Below are 9,268 nucleotides of genomic sequence, written 5' to 3'. Positions count from 1 at the left end.
TCAGAACGGGGGGGGTGAGCAGGCCGGACGCGTGGCGGGGGGGTGGGGGGGTGGGGGAGCGCTGCACCGCGCCCCAAGCGATCGCCGTCGGCTTCCTCGTCTGGCGACCGGATGGCGGTCCCGTATCCAGACGTGAAAAATAGACGGGCGCGCAGGCAATAAGCCTCCACGCAGGCTTAATGTACTCAATGACACAGACGGAGTGCCTCAAATAAAGGAGATAAGCAGGCCGATTTATCAAGGCGGCCCACGCCTTTCACTCCCCTTCATTTGCATAATTTGGCCCATTTCATCTTCACAAATGATGTTCATTTAAGCAGCTGTTTGGAACAATAAGGGAGGGGGGGGGGGGTGCGTGTGTATGCATGTGTACATGCTTGTGTGTCTGTGTTTGTGCGTGTGTGTGTGTGTGTGTGTGTGTGGTACACTTTCATTCCTGAGAGACTGCACTTACAGAAGCCACACTGCACAGCGAACCCGATGCTAACTCGTCAGCCTCTTCTCAGAACCAGAATGAACTTGCTACAATGCTTTCCACTATGAAGTAGCACCATACCCAGATTTCCTCCCTGCCTTACTGTGTGGCTGCTAAATTAGCATGTGCTGTGTGTGCAATGTGGCTGTGATTTAATCAATTTATGTCCTTAACTTTTTGGCTTTCAATTAACACCTATTCTCAACTAACATAACTGACTCACAAATAAATGCCTTTTTTTTTCTTTGGTTTGTTTTTAATCTTGCCACATAAACTGTGCGTTTGAAACTCACAAAATTGATTTGATGAAAGACACAGGTCTGGTTTGTTATCTTTGACATACACGTAAACACAAGCGTCGTTTTGTTCATTACAAATATAATTTTTGCATGTGAATGAAATTGTGATGATTAAAAAAAAATTCTGCGATTTGTTTTCTCCTTACACTGAACACCAGGTCTGTTTCTCTGTTGTCAGTAACCTATCTGCTGCCCAGGTTGCAAATTCTTTTACTACAACAACCTTTTTCTTATTGTTTTGTGAAGAGCTACCTGAGTCAGGTTTGAGGATCCTTTATTGACACACACACAAACGCGCGTGGAGCAGCCTGCAAAAGCACGGAAGGGGGGGGAAAAAAATCTGAATAAAGCGATTAAACAGGAGAGCCGGGAGCCCTCAACAGCAATCGTATTAGCACAGCCATAAATGATCATAATTATCCTTGAGAGAGAAACAGATCGTAGATCAGATGAATGTGCGCACAGGCGCCGATAACGATCCAACGGCCAAGAACAACCTCGCTTTACGTTAACGAATAAATAAGAAAAGAGAGTTCCGCTGGAACAGAACACACGTTCCTGTTCCCGGTGCCACGTTATCATCTCCGCAGACGTGACATCGGCTCGGCGGCTAACGCAAAGTTTTCATTTTCCCGTTTTTCCCAGAAGAGCGCGACGCCCGCGATGGAGAGAAGGAGGACGAGGACGGGGCGGAGGTGCGCTGGAACCGATAGATTCCGCTGCATATTCATAGTCCTCTGGCCCAGATTTATGAGGTTCTGGCGCAATGTAAGTACCATCAGCCTGAGTTACGCGCCCCAACACGCACATTACAGAGATTCATCGTCAGTCGCTGTCCGAAATACAGAACGCACAGAGCTCTGAAACACAGAATGCACAGAGCTCTGAAACACAGAATGCACAGAGCTCTCAAACACAGAATGCACAGAGCTCTGAAATACAGAATGCACAGAGCACAGAGCTCTGAAACACAGAATGCACAGAGCTCTCAAACACAGAATGCACAGAGCTCTGAAACACAGAATGCACAGAGCTCTGAAACACAGAATGCACAGAGCTCTGAAACACAGAATGCAGAGCTCTGAAACACAGAATGCACAGAGCTCTGAGATACAGAATGCACAGAGCTCTCAAACACAGAATGCACAGAGCTCTGAAACACAGAATGCACAGAGCTCTGAAACACAGAATGCACAGAGCACAGAACTCTGAAACACAGAATGCACAGAGCTCTGAGATACAGAATGCACAGAGCTCTCAAACACAGAATGCACAGAGCTCTGAAACACAGAATGCACAGAGCTCTGAAACACAGAATGCACAGAGCTCTGAAACACAGAATGCACAGAGCTCTCAAACACAGAATGCACAGAGCTCTCAAACACAGAATGCACAGAGCTCTCAAACACAGAATGCACAGAGCACTGAACACACTCTCACACACAAACACATGCACACACACTCACACACACAGAAACATGCATACACACACACTCACTCTCTCACACACACACTTACACACACACCTCAGCAGTACCCAGACCCCCATCCTGCATGGCCCTGGGTTCCAGTCTCAGGTCTCACCAGCAGTCAGCCTGAGGGGTTTCATAGTTAGCATAATTACTGACAAGATATTAATTAAAAAAGAAACTATTATCCCTTTCATTTTCCATCACAGCCACAGTATATAAATGTTAATACGCTGTAGTAAATGTCCCTTTGAGAGGCTTGTCCAACGATCCCCCTCAACCAATGATTAACAAGCACAGGCGGAGGAGGACATTGTCATGAAATCTATATCAACAAAACAAAGTATCAGCTACTGTCTCTCCAAGAGCTCTTACAGCAAGAAACTGTTTTTTTTATTTTTTATTGAGAATTTATTTTCTATACCAACTGCAGCTCTATTGTCCAGTAATTCACGCTCGGTGCTGTAAGTGCCCACGTGGGTCATAAAGGAGCCTCGGCGGGGCGGCGGAAGCTTCCGGATGTTCGGCGAGGCTCTCAGACCGGCGCGCGCGGAGCGGGATGCCCGGGCACAAATGGAGACGAATGTGGATGTCCTTCAGAAACAGCGCCGCGGGAGCGCGGGCATAAATACGAGGGCGACTCCGGCGACGCGCATCTCGCCAGCCGCACGTTCGGATTTGAGCGAGGCGAAGAACGTGGCACCGCCAACTATTTCTTCCCCCAAACCACCACCCCTACACCCCCGCCCCCCCATCCATCCATCCCTCACCCACCCCAAATCCCAACAAAAGAAAAAAAAGATTGCTGGCGCATTTACAAGCTAACAGACTCCCAAATCAATGGCACAGTCTGGCAAGTCAGTCATAGCTAATGGGTGGGAAAGCAACAATGCGGCATTGTAAAAAAAAAAAACAGAAACATTGATAAGTGTTGCACTTAGTCGCTAGGATTGACCAGCACACTTCATTTTATTTCGCCGATCAGCGGAGAGAACAGAGGAGAACCAATCAATGGCGAGCCAGCTACCTGCTAGACACTCGATTATGATTGGACGGCGGACAATGTGTCACACAAGGTGTTTGATTGTTCATAATTGTGGTGAAATTGCGGTGTTGGCATTGAGCTGAAAAGAATGGAGCACGCCAGGCGTCTTTTTATCGATTTTTTTTTCACAGTTTTTTTATTTTTATATAAAAGACTCTTCTGCCAAAGCGATAATGCCGGCACTGACTGTCTTTCCGTCACAAAAGAAGAAAGCAGATTCTCGTCCTAATCTGGGGATATTTTTAGTGTAATGCGTGTGTATTTTTTATTTTTGTTTTTTGTTTTTTTTTTTCTTTAGCTGTTTTAGAGAATAAAAAAACAGTGGGTTTTTGGGAAAGCATAAAAAGCAACATTTAACACAGGAGACCCTGAAAAGTAAAGTGGAAAATAAAAAAGAAAATGAAAAATAACTTTTTTTTTTTTTTTTTTAAAGTGACTGTTTTCATTGATCAAAAAAAGGAATTACAAAACAACTCAGAAAAACATATTTTTGCGCTGTTTATGAGACACTTTCAGCGCCCAGCAGCCGCCTCTCCACGGCACCAGCAGGGCCCTCTGCAGGCTGCCGCTCAAACAAAAGAAAAGAAATGCCAAAACACACGCAACGACACACACACAGGTGCACAGTGAAACACACACACACACACACGCGTGCGCACACACACACACACACACACACACACAGGTGCACAGTGAAACACACACACGCACACACGCGTGCGCACACACACGCACACACACACAGGTGCACAGTGAAACACACACACACACACACATACAGGTGCAGTGAAACACACACACGCACACACGCGTGCGCACACACACGCACACACACAGTACATGAACACCACACGCACACACCGTCACACACACACACACACACAGTGCACAGTGAACACACACGCACACGACACACACACAGGTGCACGAAACACACACACACACACAACCGGTGCGGCACACACACACAGACACACACACACACCCCGCGGACACACACACAGAACACACACCACCACACACACACACACACACACACACACACACACACACACACACACACACACACACACACACACAATGCAGCATAGGGCTGTCCACAGCCCCAGACCCAGCCTGCACCTCCAGTACAGATGCTGGGTTATTTGGAGCTGCTCATCCAGCATGCTGGCTCTGTGTGCTGTACCTGCACTGTTATACTGACTTGCACTGGCGCTGCCCGGTTTGGATGTGCACATATTACTATCGTTTTTTTAACAGAAAAAAAAAAAACCCACACATAACGAGTGAAGGAATGTGTCGGGCACCTGTCTGCTCTTTCGGTTTTAAAAATCTCAGCGGCCGGCTCTGTGGCCTGACACGTGTTCCCGTGCTGAATTAAAATGTCACGGCAACGGCGAGTGGCGGGCGCCTTGTTTCAACATTCGGCTCTCTGAGCGTCCGTGCGGAGCGCGTTCGGGGCGAGCCTCGAACCTCGAGTTTGGGAATCCGCGGCGGCGTTTAAAGATGATGTCCATGTTCACGGCGGGTTGTTTTACTGGAGCGCTGGGTTTAAGTGCCGTTTCCCCCGACGACGGTGTACCCTTGAACCACACGCCCCGCCAGACACACAACCACTCCTCCAAATGACATGATATTGCGTTTTCCCCAGACGCTCTCATCCAGAGGAACTGGCATTATGTGACTTAGAAAGCTAGTTGCCTTAGGTACACTTTCACTACAAATGCTGCCTCTGCAGAGAGAGGAGTCCGTGCTTTCACTTCCATAACAGAACGCCCAAACCGGTGCTTTTGGCAGAAGTCCGGTGCTTGGCGGTCTGTCCCTGATTTCTAGCCGCTCCCTCTTATTCCACCCGCTTTTTTTTGGGGGGGGTGGGGAGTTTGTGCACACGGATTACGGTACAACAGCTTCTGTCATTTCTTTCTCCTTAGTTTATTTTATTTATTTATTCCGGCCGCCTTCGCTCGTCGTCAGTCTGGCGCGGCGCTCGGCAGATTTCCGTATTAATTAAAAACAAGGCGCCGTAAGAAGCCGCGCGCGCCGCTAGCTCGTGGCCCGCGGCCAGGCTGCCGGAGCCAGACTCAATTAACCTGCGCCGCGCTGCCAAACCCGGCCACGCGGAACTCATTATGCGCAACATCCTTTCCGGGACAGCCGAGAAGGCCCCAACACCGCACCCATTAGAAAAGAAAAAAAAAAAAAAAGAACGGAAAACGGGGGGCTTGTTCTTAGCCGGCAACCACGGAGCAAATGGCCCACAAAATCAACCAATTAAAAACAAAACAACAATAGCAAGAAAGACCGCGGAGGACGTGGAGTCAGAGTCAAATGTTTTTAAAAAAAACACAGGCTTATGGATTCAATAAAGTCTCTAGACCTTAACTTTCACTCAAGGTGAAATGCAGTTGTTCATTTCTTTACCTCACAAACACAGTTTGGCAAGTCTGGGAATTACCCGAGTAAAAAAGTCTACAGTCTAAGGCAGTGGTCTCCAACCCTGGTCCTGGAGAGCTACAGGGTCTGCTGGTTTTTGTTTTCAACTTAAAAGCACCCAATTGAGAGCCAAGACACCAGGTGAGTTAACTGTGTAATTAACTGCTCTAATTGATTCATGAAGTGCAGAGTCACCATGAAAACCAGCAGACCCTGTAGCTCTCCAGGACCAGGGCTGGAGACCACTGCCTTAGAGAGTAGACTTTGGATTGAACTCGTCAAACTGTGTTTGTGAAAAACCTAAGATTTTAATTTATTTTTGAGTCTCAATTCATGACAATTTCTTCAAAAACAACTGGCCGAAACATTTTTTTATTCACAAAGAAAAAGAAGTTCAGGCCCATAACTGATTCTAATAAGATGCAACTTGACCTCCTGAACTAACGGGACCATTATCACCGCCCCCCCCCCCCCCTCCAAGATACTGAATTGCTGATATCTGGAGGTGGACTGAATAAAGTACTCACACAAGAAGGAGAGAAGAAAGAGAGAGAGAGAGATATGAAGAGATGTGGGGGAGAGAGCAAAAGAGAGAGGGAGATAGAGACAAAGATAGCGAGTGAGAGGGAGAGTAATAGAGAAGGAGGTAAAGAGAGAGGTTGAGAAAGAGAGGGGTAGAGAGACAGATAAACAGAGATGGGGATAGAGGGAAGGTAAAAAAAAAGAGAGAGAAGGTGAATGGCTGCCTAGCCCACCATCAGAGGCTACAGAATTCAGCTGAAAATGTGCGAGACATCAGGAGATAAATTTAAAAACCCAAACGGACCCCAGCAGTTTGGCTGGTTCCAGTTCAGTGGGACAGGATGACATTAGAACAAATGCAGGCTAGTGCGTAATTTAGCCCGTAACACTGCAGGTGGCACGCAGAGGTATAAACCGTACAGCAAGCACATACTACAAATGAAATACTGCACATAAGCGCATATTTCACATGTACAAACACACCGCCCAGTCACACACCGCTGAACACAGGCAGACCGCAAACTGACAGATTGTAGTTACATAATATACTGATTCAGTAGATTTTGCAGAGAAATATTGTGAAGTTTGGAATGGCTTGAAATTTCCAGCCTGTCTGGGAAAAAAAATAAAAAAACAACTGGTAGGCTGTCAAATTATATTTTACAGAAACTGGCTGGGTGGCAGCTGATAATGCATTTATATAAGAAAGCGATACAGCATGAATATGCCTACTGTTACATATAACCTCAAGGGGGAAAATCTCTCGGTGCAGTCTTTAAAATCTTCAGTTATCTTAATGGCTCAACTGCCAGAGACACATTTAGTAAAAACTCACCTGAAGGCATGTGCGTTTGCCTGGGTTTTTGGCTGTTGAATAGACTCCACTGGAATGAACTCTGTGAACTGCCAAACATTTACAATACAGGGAAGCTGTGTGGGAAATATACAAAAGCGCGTCAGTGAAAACGGTGTAAATAAAAGACCTTACCTTAACAGAGTTGTTTTTTTTTTTTTAAGCCAAGGAAATGCCTTATAATGTGGGTGCATCACTTTGATTCCCTCAAAAAATATAAACAATTGATGGCTTCTACGATGGGACGGTGGTGCTTTACATGCACGTATAACCAGTTTGTTAGCTTGTGTGTGCACTATACAGAGCTGGGGGGGACTGGCGCAAGAACAATAGCATCTAAAAGGCCATTTATTCCCTGTGAATGTCTTTCAAAAAAAAAATTTAATTAACAAAACATTTAAAACCTGAATTGTGTGGTCCAGGATGGCTGTGTCCCCAAATGACCACATAGAGCATTATGCCAGCTGCCTGCTCTGGATTTAACCATCTTAGATTATGACGTTATTTTTCCAACTGCTAGCTAAATGATCAGCTACCTATCACTTCAATAGTAAGACAATGTGACAGCACTTTAAAATACAATGTATAAATACATTTTATCTGACTGTAGAGGCTTTTTACGGTTGACTGAGTCGTGTCCTTGCTGGCGGTGAACAATGCCTCGCTTTCCGCTGGGACATGTCAAGAGCTCGCTGTGTGGGAGTTGAAACCATGGAGATCTGGTTGTCACACGAAAAGCAACCGGTGGCATTTACAGCAAAGACGTTTCTTTGTTTACACTTTTTAAATGTTTCTGAGCTCCTCTAGCCAATGGGATTACTCTTTTTTTTCGGAAACGGTACGTTATTAACCTTGCACTGCGTGGATACAGTGAGATAACATTTTGAGAATGAGAATTATTGACTGGGATAAGGCTCTCTCCACATCCCGGTCCTTAAAGCTATATTTGCGGAATGGTTTTCTTTTTTTGACAAATGAAATCTCAAATCATCACATGTAACACCACCCTACAACTCACTGCCGATAAAACATAGGCTGAACGTTGTTTAGTGGGGTTTAAATTGATTAGGGAAAGGCGGAAGATTTGTACGAACAAATTTCAAGTTTAGCACTTTCGGTATCAATGAAATGCACACCCGTAAACTCCCAATAGTTTGACCGTGCAGCACCGGGGCAGAGAGGATTCAAAGCGGATAACTATGGAACAGTTAATGATCATTTGTGTGTGTGAAGCCAAGTGCAGTGTCAACTCACAAACAGTACAGCATTCCACCTGAGCGAAGCGGATAACGCGAAGCCGGCGGTGCGCGAAGGTCACCCGCTGTCCCATATCAGCCGAGCACAGAGCCAGCCGGTACCGAACGCTAATCCCGCACCTGCTTAATTCTCTCCGGCTTCCAGACACAGACTGCAGACGCGCGTGCCAAACCCCGCTTTTCCCGGGGAGGCGACTGCGACCAGGTCAAGGGTCACGATGGAGCCCGGATTCGAGTGTCCCTACTCTGCAGAATTGAACACCCTCACAAAGAACTCTCTCTGTACAGAAGCAGAAACACATGTTTGTTAAAAAAAATAAATAAATAACATTTTTTTTAAAACTTCTTCTTCTTCTTCTTCTTCTTCTTCTTCTTCTTCTTCTCTTCTTCTTCTTCTTCTTCTTCTTCTTCTTCTTCTTCTTCTTCTTCTTCTTCTTATTATTATTATTATTATTATTACTATTACTATTATTACTATTGTTGTTGTTGTTATTATTATAAATAATAATGACAACCTTTTATTTCATTTCATTTAATTAATTTCATTTTTTCAATATTTCTAACCAGTTTTAGCAGTTTTTGGCCTATTTGCCCTGTCTGTAGGTCACTGGAATTCTGTTCTGTCACTCACTTCTCCGATGTCCAATCAGCTGAGCCCTGCAGTCAGAGGAGGAGGAGTCTACTACTTCAGACAGCAGACAGCAGTCACCCGAACTCTGGCGCAGAATGAGATTCAGAAAACCCGTCGGCTGAGAACAGCACAATCAACTGTGCGCCCTTGCGCGAGCTTGGGTCTCCTTCTTCATAATTAATGAAAAATTGGTTCATATTTCATAATCCTTTTTTTTTTTGTTGCAAGGACTGAATGCAAGTTGTTTTTTAGCCGATAATGATTGCCGTCTGAAGTCTCTGGCTA

The 9,268-nt window shown here is 45.6% G+C and overlaps 1 long non-coding RNA gene across 1 annotated transcript; it reads right to left on the bottom strand.

The window, feature by feature from the left end:
* Positions 1 to 1,031: 1,031 nt before the first annotated feature.
* Positions 1,032 to 8,640, bottom strand: LOC135261229 (uncharacterized). The gene is made up of 3 exons (XR_010331860.1): positions 8,351 to 8,640; positions 2,297 to 2,369; positions 1,032 to 1,606 (listed from the first exon to the last, which is right to left on the bottom strand). It is a non-coding gene; the product is annotated as an uncharacterized LOC135261229 (long non-coding RNA).
* Positions 8,641 to 9,268: the final 628 nt, after the last annotated feature.

The sequence above is a fragment of the Anguilla rostrata genome, chromosome 1, assembly GCF_018555375.3.
Source record: "Anguilla rostrata isolate EN2019 chromosome 1, ASM1855537v3, whole genome shotgun sequence".
Classification (NCBI taxonomy): Eukaryota; Metazoa; Chordata; class Actinopteri; order Anguilliformes; family Anguillidae; genus Anguilla; species Anguilla rostrata.
This window is presented reverse-complemented; position numbering and strand designations above follow the sequence as displayed.